The following is a 17,203-nucleotide window of genomic DNA, read 5'->3' on the forward strand; positions in this document are numbered from 1 at the left end:
TCATGTGCCAAAAGTAAAAGATTAGGTTTGTATTTTTTGAAAAAGTGAATGATGTTGTTTTTGACATGTGAATCTTTTTAAATTTGAATATAAAGTCTCATATGCTTATAAATAGATCATTTGAGAGTTTCACATTTACAACATCCAGAGCATATAACATTCATTCAAAGCCTTCATTCTCTCTTCTCTAAGCATTAAGTCTTAATCCTTGTTCATTTTGAGAGAGATATAGTTTGCGCTGTATTGTTCTTATTTCACTCATTGAAGAGTGTTTTCTGATAACCTACCCACTATCAGCTCTTGTATCAGTAAAAGGGTGTGTATAACCCTTATGCGTGTAGAAAGTGTTATACATAGGGAATAGTTGAATCACCACGTGTAAGGTGATTGCAAGTGTAGAGGATGTTCTACACGGATCCTTTGTAGCGGTATTATTCAAAGGTGTAATAGGTTTCTATCTCCACATGAAGGAGGTTGAATAGTGAATTTGGGAATCCTCAAGGGGTAGCTTGAAGCGATGACGTAAGCATTGGGACCGAACCTCGTTAACATACTGAGTTTTCTTCTCTTTTACCCTTATTTTTTATATTTATTGCTATTTCGTATTTTGTTTAAATTTTATATTGTATATTTGATTTATAATTGTTATTTTTTTAATACAATTCAATTCACCCCCCTTTTGTGTTAGTCATCTGGGCAACAAAAAGGAAGCATACAATGACTATTATGGCCATATGGGTACTTAAAATTTTTGTTTCTTCTAATACTAATAAATAAAGTACCCAAATAACTTAGGTACCAAGAAAAATCATTTTGATTGTTTTTATAGGTATGCATAAAGTCCTCCATAACAAAAAACATATGTTTTTAGATAGTAAATATTCAAGACACATGACGGGAGATAAGACTAAATTTTTTGATTTTAGATTTAAAAATGAAGGACACGTAACATTAGGAGACAACTCGAAATAGAAGATTATGGGAATAAGTAAAATTAGTAATGAATCTTCTCTCATAATTGAATATGTTCTACTTGTTGAAAGTCTAAAATATAATCTTTTGAGTATAAGTTAATTATATGATAAATGATTTACAGTTATTTTCAAAATGGATAAGTGCATTATTTTGAATGATGATGATCGTAATATTTATTTTATTGCTTTTAGAAGTAACAATGTTTATATAATCGATTTTGAAGAAATTACTTTACAAGATGCTATTTGTTTTTCAGTTCAAAATGAAACTAGTTGGCTATGGCATAGAAGATTAGGTCATGCCAACATGGAACTTATTTCTAAATTTTCAAAAAATGATCTTGTGAGAGGCTTACCAAAGGTAAATTTTCTTAAAGACAAAATTTGTGATGCATGCCAATTTGGTAAACAAATAAAAACTTCTTTTAAAACTAAAAAATATATTTTCACTACTAGACCACTGCAATTGATACACATGGATCTTTTTGGACCAAATAGAGTTGTAAGTTTAGGAGGAAAATATTATGCATTTGTTATTGTTGATGATTTCTTTAAATATACTTGGATCATCTTTCTTACTCATAAAGATGAGACACATAATGCATTTACCAAGTTATGTAAGAGAATTCAAAATGAAAATGACTATATTATTTCAAGTATCCGAAGTGGTAAGGGAAAGAAGTTTGTTAATAAAAATATTGAAACATTTTATGATAAAAATGGTTTTGTGCATACTTTTTCAGCTCCTCGAACTCCTCAACAAAATGGGCTAGTAGAGAGGAAAAATAAATCTCTTTAAAAGATGGCAAGAACAATGCTCAATGAGAACAACTTACCTAGTTACTTTTGGACCGAAGCGGTAAGTACTGCATGTAATGTTATAAATAGAGTTATGCTAAGGTCTAAACTAGATAAAACCCCTTATGAGCTTTGGAATGAGAAAAAATTCAAAAATGGTTACTTTCATGTATTTGAATGCAAATATTTTATTTTGAATGATAAAGATAATTTAGGCAAGTTTGATACAAAATCTGATGAAAATATCTTTTTCGGGTATTCTACTAACAGTAAAACTTCTGGAATATTCAATAAAAATATTTTGACTATACAAGAATCTATGTATGTAGTAGTTGACGAATCTAATTCTCTACTCTTCAAAAAATCCGTTGATAACGAAACATGAGATATAAATAACACGGAAAGTCTCAATCTCAACAAAGAGAACACAATAGAGAAAGTCCGATATGGAAATATCAAGAAAGATCATCAAATTTTAATACAAGATGCAACTAAACAGTAAAAATTTGTGAAATATCATCCGGTGGAACAAATTCTAGGAGAATCTTCACGAGGTGTAAGCACTCGATCATCTCTTAGAAATATTTGCAATCATACTACTTTTCTATCTCAGATTAAACCCAAAAATATTGATGAAGTACTTCTTGATGAATCTTGGATTTTATCTATACAAGAATAGTTGAATCAATTTGAAAGAAATGATGTTTGGACACTTGTTCTTAGACCCAAAAATCATACTATTATTAGAATAAAATGGATTTTTAGAAACAAGAAAGATGAATCCGGAGTCATTACTAGAAATAAGGCTCGACTTATACTCCAAGATTTCAATCAAGAAGAAAGAGTCGATTATGATAAAACATATGCACCAATCACAAGATTAGAAGCTATTCGAATGCTACTTGCATATGCTTGTTATAAAAATTTCAAATTTTTTCAAATGGATGTTAAAAGTGTTTTTTTAAATAGTTTTATAAATGAAAAGGAATATGTTAAGCAACCTCTAGGTTTTGAAAATTATATTTCCTCAAATTATTTTTTCAAACTTACAAAAAGTACTATATAGACTCAAACAAGTTCCTAAAGCTTGGTACGAAAGATTCAATGATTTCTTGATTGAAAGAAGTTTTTCAAGAGGAAAAATCGACACAATTTTATTCATTAAACATGAAAATGATGATATTCTTTTAATTCAAATTTATATTGATGATATATAATATTCAGTGCTACTAATAAAAATATGTATCAAGTTTTTGCTAAAACTATGTAAGAATAATTTGAAATGAGCATGATGGGAGAATTTACATTCTTTCTTAGATTGTAAATTAAGCAAGCAAAAAGTAGGACATTCATCAATCAATCAAAATATATTAAGGAATTACTGAAGAAATTTGGGATGGAATGTGTTAAGGAAATTGGAACACCAATGAGCTCATTAAACTTGATAAAGATGAAACCGGTAAGCCCGTTGACTCGAAAGTATATCAAGGTATAATTATAGTTTATTATATTTGACAGCCTATAGACCAGATATTATATTTAGTGTGTACTTATGTGCATGCTTTCAATCATTTTCAAAAAAATCTTATTTAATTGCAGTTAAGCGCATTATCAGATATTTTAGTGGTACAATTAACCTAGGGTTATGGTACCTTAAGTATACATCTTTCGATCTAATCAGTTACACAGATGCAGATTATGCTAGTTGTAAATAGATCGAAAAAGTACTAGTGGAGCATATTATTTCTTAAGTCATGTACTAGTTTCCTGATTTAGTAAAAAATAAAATTCTGTTGCACTATCTATTGCTGATGCAGAATATGTTGCTGCGGGTAGTTGTTGTGCTCAAGGTCTTTACATGAAACAACAACTTAAAAATTTTAAACTCATGTATAATCATATTTAAATCAAATGTGATAATATAAGTATTATAAATCTTTCAAAAAAACCCAATACAACATTCTATAACTAAGCATATTGAAATAAGATATCATTTTCTTTGAAATCATGTGCAGAAAAGTAATATAGTACTAGAGTTCACAAACACACACGATCAGTTAGCAGATATTTTCACAAAACCTTTATCAGAAGATAGATTATGTATGATTAGAAGAGAAATATGTATGATACATGCTATGAATATCTCTTGAAAGATAGACTGGAGTCAATAAAACTAGACAGAGATTTTTTTTAAATAATTTTACATAAACTTGAGGATCTTAACCTTATGTTTGAGACGCTCATTCTCTTCATACAATATCATGTCATCCCTATCCATGGGAACTAGCAAACGGAATGAAGAATCTAATATAGATTTCAACTGTTTATTCTTTTGCTGAATGATTCATTCTCTTGTATGAGACTCTTGAACAATTCACTGAAGTACAACAATTTGTTCTTTAAGTTTTTTAATTTCATGGTTTCTGACTTATAGTTGCTGGAAAAAAGCAACTCTAGAGGAGGAGTAGCGAGTCCTGAAACTTATCAAGTCATAGATAGTATCAGACTTTTACTTATTAGCCAAACTATTATTCTCTTGCTGCAACATAGCACCAATGGTAACTACAGAAAGGACAGGAAATTGAAGTATAGAATACATCATGGATGAATCTAGAGGAACGTTAGAAGAATGAGCCATTGAGAAAAGAATTTAAAGCTTAAAGCGAGAATGTTGAAGGAATGCAAATAAGTTATAGAAATGAAAAAAAGATTTGATGCGGATTGGATGAACTTTAAGATTAATTTTATAGAGATAACATAAAGAATAAGACAATCTATCATTTAAGTCAATAAGCAATGTGATCTTTTTGGTATCCAATGGATGAAAATGATCATTTTTTCAACAACATCAGGCGATTTTTAAAATCACCAGCCACACTTGTCGAGTCACGGGCAGCTCTAATTTTTCAACTATCTATAGTTTCTACTAACACGCCATTTTTTTCAGTCCATTTACTTGCTATGAATCCTTTTTAATGATGTCAAAATATGAAGAAGTTTTAGACTAGAACATTAATATTATTTGAATTGCTAAACTTGTTATATATGTTTAGAATAATATTTGTACTTTTGCTTGAAAAATTAACGCACATTCTCAGGGGGAATTTAAGTATTAATATAGGTTTCAGATTCTATCAAATATTTGTCATCATCAAAAAGGGAGAGATTGTTGAACACAAGGTTTCAAATTTTGTATAATTATATATCTACACATGAATTTTGATGATAACAAATGAATTCAAAGAATAAAAGAATCACAAGTTCAAGTTATCTACACAATGGAGTCGAGCATATCAAGAAACCAAGCATGAGCAAGAAGGGAACAAATTCACATTAAAGTCATAGAGTAATTTTGTAAATCTCTTAAAAATTTGAAATTAGGATTAAGGTTCGAAATTAATATTTTATCATAAAGCATTAAAATATATTTTCAACATGTGCGTACATATTTTGAAAATTATATTTGAAAATTTTGAAAGATGATTGATTGTCATCTTTCACATGTGCACGACATGATTAAAGGTTTGAATTTTAAAAATATTAAAGATAATTAATTGTCATATTTCACATATGCATGTTTTATTTGAATATTTTTAAAAGTGATTGATTTTTTTTTTACTTATGTAAAAAGTAGATGATTTTGTTTGAAAAATTTGAAAAGTAAAGTGTGCTCCTTTTGTCATATGCAAAAAGTAAAAAAATTAGGTTTGAAATTTTTGAAAAGTGAATGATGTTGTCTTTGACATGTGAATCTTTTTAAATTTGAATATGAAATCTCATATGCCGATAAATAGATCATTTAAGAATTTTACATTTACAACACCAAGAGCATACAACATTCATTCAAAACTTTCATTCTCTCTTCTCAAAATATTGAACTTTAACTCTTATTTATTTTGAAAAATATAATTTGAGTTGTATTGTTTATATTTCACTCATTGAGGAGTGTTCTCTGATAACCTACCCACTGTCAGCTTTTGTATGGGTATGTATAACCCTTATACGTATAGAAAGTGTTCTATACAGGGAATAGTTGAATCACTATGTGTAAAGTGATTGTAAGTGTAAATGATGTTCTACACGGATCCTTTGTAGCGGTGTTGCTCAAAGGTGTAATAGGTTTTTATCTTCACTTAAATGAGGTTAAATAGTGAATTTGGAAATTCTCAAGGAGTAGCTTGAGGACGTAGGCAATGTGGCTGAATCTCATTAACATACTGAGTTTGCTTCTCTCTTATCCTTACTCTTTATATTTATTGATGTTTTGTATTTTGTTTATATTTTATATTGTATATTTGATTTATAATTGTTATTTTTTTTAAATATAACTCAATTTACCCACCTCTTGTGTTAGTCATCTAAACAACACTTACCACGTCAAGGACTCAAGATATGTTGATTTATGAATTTAATATGACAAAATCCTTTACTTTTTTAAAGAGTGCCGTTAGGGTGCCGTCAAGCATTAATCATTAGGCATGTCCTATAAGCAAAATTCATCTTTTCAATTTTCTTATTCATATTTTTTAATATTTTTAAAATATATAAAAAATATTAATATATTAATAGTCACTTTCTTAACTGTTGAACTCAAGGTTTCAAGTTTCATGTGATTATAAATCTACACATAGATTTTGATGATAACAAATGAATTCAAAGAATAAAGAAGTCTCAAGCTCAAGTTGTCTACACAATGGAGTCAAGCACATCAAGGAAACAAGCATGAGCAAGAAGGGAACAAGTTCACATTAAAATTATAGAGTAATGTTGTAAATCTCTTCAAAATTCGAAATTAGGATTAATGCTCAAAATTAATATTTTATCATAAAGTATTAAAATAAATTTTCCACATGTGCATGAATATTTTTGAAAATTAAATTTGAAAATTTTCAAAGATGATTGATTGTCATCTTTTGCATGTGCATGCCTTGATTAAAGTGTTGAACTTTGAAAATATTAAAGATGATTGATTGTCATCTATCACATGTGCATGTTTTATTTGAATATTTTCAAAAGTGATTGATGCTTTTTTAGACTTATACAAAAAGTAAAAGATTAGGTTTGAATTTTTTGAAAATGAAAGTGTGCTCATTTTGTCATATGCCAAAAGTAAAAGATTAGGTTTGATTTTTTTGAAAAAGTGAATGATGTTGTCTTTGACAATTGAAAAAGAAGAACCTTTTATTTGAATTCTTTGAAAAAGTGAATGATGTTGTCTTTGACAATTGAAAAAGAAGAACCTTTTATTTGAATTTTTTGAAAAAGTGAATGATGTTGTCTTTGACATGTGAATTTTTTTAAATTTGAATATGAAGTCTCATATGCCTATAAATAGATCATTTGAGAGCTTCACATTCACAACACCAAGAGCATACAACATTCATTCAAAGCTTTCATTCTCTCTTTTCTAAGCATTGAGCCTTAATCCTTGTTCATTTTGAGAGATATAGTTTGCGCTGTATTGTTCTTATTTCACTCATTGAGGAGTGTTTTCTGATAACCTACCCACTATCAGATTTTGTATCAGAAAAAGGGTGTATAACCCTTGTGTATGTAGAAAGTATTCTATACGGGGAATAGTTGAATCACCACGTGTAAGGTGATTGCAAGTGTAGAGGGTGTTCTACACGGATCTTTTGTAGCGGTGTTGTTCAAAGGTGTAATAGGTTTCTATCTCCACCTGAAGGATGTTGAATAGTGAATTTGGGAATCCTCAAGGGGTAGCTTGAGGCGAGGACGTAGGCAGTGGGGCCGAACCTCGTTAACATACTGAGTTTGCTTCTCTCTTACCCTTACTCTTTATATTTATTGTTATTTCATATTTTGTTTATATTTTATATTATATATTTGATTTATAATTGTTATTTTTTTTAATACAACTCAATTCACCCTCCCTCTTGTGTTAGTCATCTGGGCAACATTAACTAACAAATAAAAAAGAATTAAAAAAAATTAAATATATAAATAGTCCAAATTAGTAGACAAACTAGCATCATTCTTTGCGAAACGCTTTGAGTAGGTGTCTCCTATAAAGAGCTGTTATCGAAGATGAATAGGGAGCTACCACATAAGTAGTTCATCAAGGATTGGGTTTTGACGTAATGTAGAGGAGCAAACGGAGCTGCTCTCCTCTCTCTCTCTCTCTCTCTCTCTCATTTCCGCTCTCAATCAACACTCTATCAAACTCAATTTTCCATTTCCTCCTGATCTCCCCTTCCCTCCTGATCTCCCCTTCACCAATTTGCAAGATGATGGTCTTGGGTTTAGTGCAATGAAATTTTTTTCCTGCAAAAATGAGCCCAGAGTCCATACTAATCTCTCGATTGTTTGAATCTATTTTCCTGATCATTTTATCCTTTTAGGATATGTATATTTCACTTCCATAATCTATCTTACTCGTTTTCTTCTAAATCGTTATTTGCTCTCAATTTAACATAATTACTTTATTAGTATAGTCTTTCACATCCCAACAGTTCTTCTTTCGCAAGTCAAGGAATCAAAAATTTATATTCTTACTCATGAATATGAAATGTTTAAGATGAATGATGATGAATCTATTTCTAGTATGCACACTCGTTTTACTAACATCATAAACAGCTTGACAGCTCTTGGCAAAGTTTATTCCAAGGTGGAGATAGTAAGAAAAATTCTCAACTCTTTACCAAAACGTTGGGAATCAAAAGTTACAGCGATTCTTGAAGCTAGAAACCTCAAGAAGCTCGAAGTCAATGAACTCATCGGGTCACTTATCACCCATGAGTACACATTGAAAAGAGGAGAAGAAGAAGGAAAGCCAAAGAAGAGCTTAGCACTTAAAGCTGTTCCTCATGAAAGTGAAAGTGATGAAGATGAGGAAAATGACGTTAAAGATGAAAAAGTTGCGATGATAACAAGAAGAATTCAGAGGTTCTTGAAGAAAAATAGAACTCCTTCCAGGAAATCCTTCAAAAAGTTTTCCAAAAAAGATTCAGGTAAAAATGACACTTTAATTTATTATAAATGCAATAAACCTGGTCATATCAAGCCAGATTGTCCTCTGCTAAAGAAAGATCGAAACAAGGGCAAGAAAGCAATGAAAGCTACATGGGATGATGATTCAAGTAGCTCAGATAGTGAAGCAAGCAATGAAGAATCAGCAAATCTTTGTTTTATGGCTAAAGATGACATTGAGGTAACAAATCTTGATAATATTGACAATCATTCATATGAAGAATTGCAAAATATTTTAGAAGAGGTATATGAGGAATTTGAAAAATTGGATATCAAGTATACTGCTTTGAAAAAGAAAAATTCTTCTTTAACAAACGAAATTGAAATTTTAAGAAAAGAAAGTATCATTTTGAAAGATGAAAATCTTGAATTGAATAAGAAGAAAACCGATTTAGAAAATATTGTTGAAAACTTTACGAATGGAAAAAGAAATTTTGAAAAACTTCTTGGTAGTCAAAGATGTGTTTTTGACAAGGCAGGTTTGGGATATATGCCAAAACAAAAATACAAACCTTATAAAAATTTCTTTGATAATCATTCTACATCAAAGAGTAATATTCAAAATTCTTTTCATAAAAATAATTTTGTCAAAAAAGGATATTATTATAATCATTCAAGTTTTTCATATATGTCACATGCTATTTGCAATTTTTGTAATAGAAATGGTCATAATTATCATACTTGTCCTATTAAAAGAAATCATACAATGACTATTAGGGCCATATAGGTACCTAAAAATCTTGTTTATTCTAATACTAATAAATAAAGGACCCAAAGAACTTGGGTACCAAGAAAAATTATTTTAATTGTTTTTATAGGTATGCATGAAGTCTTCCACAAGCAAAAACAAATGGTTTTTAGATAGTGGATGTTCAAGACACATGACGGGAGACAAGACTAAGTTCTTTGATCTTAGATCTAAAGAAGAAGGACACGTGACATTTGGAGACAACTCGAAAGGGAAGATCATGGGAATAGGTAAAATTGGTAATGAATCTTCTCTCATAATTGAAGATGTTCTACTTGTTGAAGGTTTAAAACATAATCTTTTGAGCATAAGTCAATTATGTGATAAAGGATTTACAGTTACTTTCAAAATAGATAAATGCATTATTTTGAATAATCATGGTTGTAATATTTATTTTATTGCTTTTAGAAACAATAATGTTTATACAATCGATTTTGAAGAAATTACCTCACAAGATGCTATTTACTTTTCAGCTCAAAATGAAACTAGTTGGCTATGGCATAGAAGATTAGGTCATCCCAATATGGAACTTATTTCCAAACTTTCAAAAAATGATCTTGTGAGAGGTTTACCAAAAACAAATTTTCTTAAAGACAAAATTTGTGATGCATGTCAATTTGGTAAACAAACAAAAACTTTTTTTAAAACTAAGAAACATATTTCCACTATTAGACCATTGCAACTGATACACATGGATCTTTTTGGACCAAATAGAGTTGCAAGTCTAGGAGGAAAATATTATGCATTTGTTATTGTTGATAATTTCTCTAGATATACTTGGGTCATCTTTCTTGCTCATAAAGATGAGGCACATAATGCCTTTACCAAGTTATGCAAGAGAATTCAAAATGAAAAGGGCTATACTATTTCAAGTATCCGAAGTGATAGGGGAAAAGAGTTTGTTAATAAAAATATTGAAACATTTTGTGATGAAAACGGTTTTGTGCATAATTTTTCTGCTCCTCGAACTCCTCAACAAAATGGGGTAGTAGAGAGGAAAAATAGATCTCTTCAAGAGATGGCAAGAACAATGCTCAATGAGAACAACTTGCCTAGTTATTTTTGGGCCGAAGCGGTAAGTACTACATGTTATGTTATAAATAGAGTTATGCTAAGGTCTAAGTTAGATAAAACCCCTTATGAGCTTTGGAATGAGAAAAAGTCCAACATTGGTTACTTTCATGTATTTGGATGCAAATGTTTTATTTTGAATGACAGGGATAATTTAGACAAGTTTGATGCAAAATCTGATGAATGTATCTTTCTCGGGTATTCTACTAATAGTAAAGCTTATAAAGTATTCAATAAAAAGACTTTGACTGTACAAGAATCTATGCATGTAGTATTTGATGAATCTAATTCTCCACTCTCCAAGAAATCTATTGATGAAGAAACAAGAGGTATAAATAACACAAAGCCTCAATCTCAACAAAGAAAAAACAATAGAGGAAGTTCAACATGGAGCCATCAGGAAAGATCATCAAAATTTAATACAAGATGCAACCAAACAGTGGAAATTTGTGAAAGATCATCCAGTGGAACAAATTTTGGGAGAACCTTCACAAGGTGTAAATACTCGATCATCTCTTAGAAATATTTGCAATCATACTGCTTTTCTATCTCAAATTGAACCCAAAAATATTAATGACGCACTTCTTGATGAATCTTGGATTTTAGCTATGCAATAAGAGTTGAATCAATTTGAAATAAATGATGTTTGGACACTTGTTCCTAGACCCAAAAATCATACTATTATTGGAACAAAATGGGTTTTTAGAAATAAGAAAGATGAGTCTGGAGTCATTACTAGAAATAAGGCTCGACTTATAGCCCAAGGTTTTAATCAAGAAGAAGGAATCGATTATGATGAGACATATGCACCTGTCGCAAGATTAGAAGCTATTCGAATGCTACTTGCATATGCTTGTTATAAAGATTTCAAACTTTTTCAAATGGATGTTAAAAGTGTCTTCTTAAATGGTTTTATAAATGAAGAGGTATATGTTGAGCAACCTCCAGGTTTTGAAAATCATATTTCCCCAAATCATGTTTTCAAACTCACAAAAGCACTATATGGACTTAAACAAGCTCCTAGAGTTTGGTACGAGAGACTCAGTGGTTTCTTGATTGAAAAAGATTTTTCAAGAGGAAAAATCGACACAACTCTTTTCATTAAATATGAAAATGATGATATTCTTTTGATTTAGATTTATGTTGATGATATAATATTCGGTGCTACTAATGAAAATATGTGTCAAGTTTTTGCTAAGGCTATGCAGGAAGAATTTGAGATGGGCATGATGGGAGAACTTACATTCTTTCTCGGATTGCAAATTAAGCAAGCAAAAAGTGGGACATTCATCAATCAATCAAAATATATTAAGGAATTACTGAAAAAGTTTGGGATGGAAAATGCTAAGGAAATTGGAACACCAATGAGCCCATCAACTAAACTTGATAAAGATGAATCCGGTAAGCCAGTTGACTCGAAGATATATCGAGGTATGATTGGTAGCTTATTATATTTAACAGCCAGTAGACCAGATATTATGTTTAGTGTGTGCTTATGTGCACGCTTTCAATCATTTCCAAAAGAATCACATTTAATTGCAGTTAAGCGCATTCTTAGATATCTTAGTGGTACAATTAACCTAGGGTTATGGTACTCTAAGCACACATCTTTTGATCTAATCAGCTACACAGATGCAGATTATGCTGGCTGTAAAATAGATCGAAAAAGCACTAGTAGAGCATGTCATTTCTTAGGTCATGCATTAGTTTCCTGGTTCAGTAAAAAACAAAATTCTGTTGCACTATCTACTGCTGAGGCAGAATATGTTGCTGCGGGTAGTTGTTGTGCTCAAGTTCTCTACATGAAGCAACAACTTGAAGATTTTAAACTCAAGTATAATCACATTCTAATCAAATGTGATAATACAAGTGCTATAAATCTTTCAAAGAGCCCAATACAACATTATAGAACTAAGCATATTGAAATAAGATATCATTTTCTTCGAGATCATGTGCAGAAAAGAGATATAGTACTAGAATTCACAAACACACACGATCAGTTAGCAGATATTTTCACAAAACCTTTACCAGAAGATAGATTATGTATGATCAGAAGAGAAATAGGTATGATGCATGCTATGAATATCTCTTAAAAGATAGACCAGAGTCAATAAAAATAGAGATAGATTTTTTTAAATACTTTTACATAAACTTGAGATTCTTAGCCTCATGTTTGAGACGCTCATTCTCTTCATACAATATCATGTCATTCTTATTCATGGGAACCGGCAAGCGGAATGAAGAATCTAATAAAGATTTTAACTGTTTATTCTTCTGCCGAATGATTCCTTCCCTTGTATGAGACTCTTGAACAATTCGTTGAAGTACAACAATTTGTTCTTTGAGCCTTTCAACTTCATGATTTTTGACTTGTAGCCGCTGAGAAAAAGCAACAATAGAGGAAGAGTAGCGAGTCCCAAGACTCACCAAGTCATAAATAGCATCAGAATCTGACTTATTAGTCAGACTATTATTTTCTTGCTGCAACATGGCACCAATGGCAGCTGTAGAAAGGACAGGAGGTTGAGATGCAGAATGCCTCATGGATGGATCTAGAGAAATGTTAGAAGAATGGGCCATTGAGAAAAGAATAGAAGACTTAAAACGAGAATGCTGAAGGAATGCAGATGAGTTATAGATGAGATGAAAACTTGATGCGGATTGGATGAATTTCAGGACTGATTTTATAGAGATAGCATAAAGAATAAGACAAACTATTTTCTCTTCAAATCTTATTTAGTCAAAAGAAATACAAGATATGCTGGACACACATTGTCAAAAGTTTTCTTACTAAGCCAGCGAGATTAACAGTAGATTGTCCCTATTTTTCTAGTAAACGATAAACCTCTGCTGTTATCTGCCGATGTTGACCTTGTATCTGAACCCTTTCTCGCTCCAGCTCCTCTATTCGTGGTTGCAGATCATGAGCATACCAATCTGTAAATTTTTTCAACTCTTGGTTTTCTTGCTTTAGCCTTTTATTCTCACTATCCTTATTAGCAAGCTTCTGTCGTAAATCAGATATTTGCATGTTAAGATGATCAATCTCACTCACCCTCGCCATTAACCTTCGAGACAAGATCGTAACAGAGGCATCATATTGACTACTGAGCATTCTTGATTCTGCAATAATCTGAGAATCAGCCTTACTAGAAAAACGGTTCACTGCTCCTATCATGGTATTGACGGCCTCAGGAGAGAAGATTGATGATTGATGCGTCAAGGGTTCCTGATTCAAGTCTGGAACATTAGTGGAAGAGAATTGCTCAGCCATTCTATCGTTGTGGAAAAACAGAACTCAGGTCAAGAAACGATTATTTTTTTGGCATCCGATAAATCAAAATGATCATTTTTTTTATATGATCAAAATGATCATATAAAAAAATGATCATTTTTTTATAGAAACTCGGAGCCTTCAATCCCGTTTGTCAATAATATCAGGCGATTGTTTAAATCTCCAGCCGTATTAAATTCATAGAGTTAGGTCTCGAGGCTTTGCAGCACTTGTCGGGTCACGGACGGCTCCATTTTTCAACTATCTATAGTGACTATTAAACGCATCATTTTCTTTAGTCCATTTATTTGCTGCCGATCCTTTTTAATGATGCCAAAAGGGGGAGAAGTTTTAGACTAGAACATTAACATTGTTTAAATTGCTAAACTTGTTATATATGCTTGGAATTATATTTATACTTTTGCTTGAAAAACTAACGCATATTTTCAGGGGGAGCTTAAGTATTAATACAGGTTTCAAGTTCTATCAAATATTTGTCATCATCAAAAATGGGGAGATTGTTGAACTCAAGGTTTCAAGTTTCATGTGATTATAAATCTACATATGGATTTTGATGATAACAAATGAATTCAAAAAATAAAGAAGTCTCAACCTCAAGTTGTCTACACAATGGAGTCAAGCACATCAAGGAAACAAGCATGAGCAAGAAGGAAACAAGTTCACATTAAAATTATAGAGTAATGTTGTAAATCTCTTCAAAATTCAAAATTAGGATTAATGCTCAAAATTAATATTTTATCATAAAGCATTAAAATAAATTTTCCACATGTGCATGAATATTTTTGAAAATTAAATTTGAAAATTTTGAAAGATGATTGATTGTCATCTTTTGCATGTGCATGCCTTGATTAAAGGGTTGAACTTTGAAAATATTAAAGATGATTGATTGTCATCTTTTACATGTGCATGTTTTATTTGAATATTTTCAAAAGTGATTGATGCTTTTTTAGACTTATACAAAAAGTAAAAGATTAGGTTTGAATTTTTTGAAAATGAAAGTGTGCTCATTTTGTCATATGCCAAAAGTAAAAGATTAGGTTTGATTTTTTTGAAAAAGTGAATGATGTTGTCTTTGACAATTGAAAAAGAAGAACCTTTTATTTGAATTCTTTGAAAAAGTGAATGATGTTGTCTTTGACAATTGAAAAAGAAGAACCTTTTATTTGAATTTTTTGAAAAAGTGAATGATGTTGTCTTTGACATGTGAATCTTTTTAAATTTGAATATGAAGTCTCATATGCCTATAAATAGATCATTTGAGAGCTTCACATTCACAACACCAAGAGCATACAACATTCATTCAAAGCTTTCATTCTCTCTTTTCTAAGCATTGAGCCTTAATCCTTGTTCATTTTGAGAGATATAGTTTGCGCTGTATTGTTCTTATTTCACTCATTGAGGAGTGTTTTCTGATAACCTACCCACTATCAGATTTTGTATCAGAAAAAGGGTGTATAACCCTTGTGTATGTAGAAAGTATTCTATACGGGGAATAGTTGAATCACCACGTGTAAGGTGATTGCAAGTGTAGAGGGTGTTCTACACGGATCTTTTGTAGCGGTGTTGTTCAAAGGTGTAATAGGTTTCTATCTCCACCTGAAGGAGGTTGAATAGTGAATTTGGGAATCCTCAAGGGGTAGCTTGAGGCGAGGACGTAGGCAGTGGGGCCGAACCTCGTTAACATACTGAGTTTGCTTCTCTCTTACCCTTACTCTTTATATTTATTGTTATTTCATATTTTGTTTATATTTTATATTATATATTTGATTTATAATTGTTATTTTTTTTAATACAACTCAATTCACCCTCCCTCTTGTGTTAGTCATCTGGGCAACATTAACTAACAAATAAAAAAAAATTAAAAAAAATTAAATATATAAATAGTCCAAATTAGTAGACAAACTAGCATCATTCTTTGCGAAACGCTTTGAGCAGGTGTCTCCTATAAAGAGCTGTTATCGAAGATGAATAGGGAGCTACCACATAAGTAGTTCATCAAGGATTGGGTTTTGACGTAATGTAGAGGAGCAAACGGAGCTGCTCTCCTCTCTCTCTCTCTCTCTCTCTCTCTCATTTCCGCTCTCAATCAACACTCTATCAAACTCAATTTTCCATTTCCTCCTGATCTCCCCTTCCCTCCTGATCTCCCCTTCACCAATTTGCAAGATGATGGTCTTGGGTTTAGTGCAATGAAATTTTTTTCCTGCAAAAATGAGCCCAGAGTCCATACTAATCTCTCGATTGTTTGAATCTATTTTTCTGATCATTTTATCCTTTTAGGATATGTATATTTCACTTCCATAATCTATCTTACTCGTTTTCTTCTAAATCGTTATTTGCTCTCAATTTAACATAATTACTTTATTAGTATAGTCTTTCACATCCCAACATTTCTTCTTTCATCAAGAAAGCCAACAAATTCCTTTCGGAGGTCTATAAAGCAGAAGTCTTTAAGCATACTAAGAAAATAAACAACTATAACAATAAATATATGAGAATTTCCATTTTTGCTCTTTATTTCAGTATATTCAATATATTTCCATTTCAGCTCAACTGCTCTCCAATTAAATCCAAGCCCACAAACAGGAAAAATAACCCTTGGAACAACAAGAAATAGAAATGAACTCCATGTGTCGATAAGAGCTCTTGACAGATGCAGTGAGTAGAAGAAAAGCAAGTGCAAGTTCTGTCCTGTAGAGCTTATTTCTCTTCTTCACAAAGGAGACATTTTGCTCACCAATTCTAAACCAGATTCAAAATGCCTCTTGAGGATCTTCTCTTCACTTGAAAACTTGGATTCCTTCTCGGAAAATGCCAATAAATCTAATTCAGATAATTTACCTGTCTTTTTGCCAATATTACAGTTTTAGTTTCATGGAGAGAGAGAGAGAGAGAGAGAGAGAGAGAGAGAGAGAGAGAGAGAGAGAGAGAGAGAGAGAGAGAGAGAGAGAGAGCTAGGGCAAATGCAGAGATAGAGAGAGAGAATGGGAGTTTTGGTTTGAGGGAGAGGGAGAGAGGGGAACAGGGGAGGGGCTATTACGACAGAAAATTAAATTCCCTACTGTGCAGCTTTGAGGTTAAAATCGTCGCCCTTACATGGCACTACACTATAGGTCTCCGATAAATGACGTATAGGAAGCACTGGTGAAAAGTTATTATCTTATTATTATTTTTTTTTTGTAGAAAACTTCGTTTATGTATTTCGTGTATGGTCCTGGCCCAATCTCTTCCCTAGGTACAATGTTGACAACACTGGCTGGTTTGTAAGTTTCCCATCGCTTTACTTGAATTTGTTCCTACTGCTCCCGATTTTATGCTAAAAGCAGG

The sequence above is a fragment of the Carya illinoinensis genome, chromosome 8 (assembly GCF_018687715.1).
Source record: "Carya illinoinensis cultivar Pawnee chromosome 8, C.illinoinensisPawnee_v1, whole genome shotgun sequence".
Lineage (NCBI taxonomy): Eukaryota > Viridiplantae > Streptophyta > Magnoliopsida > Fagales > Juglandaceae > Carya > Carya illinoinensis.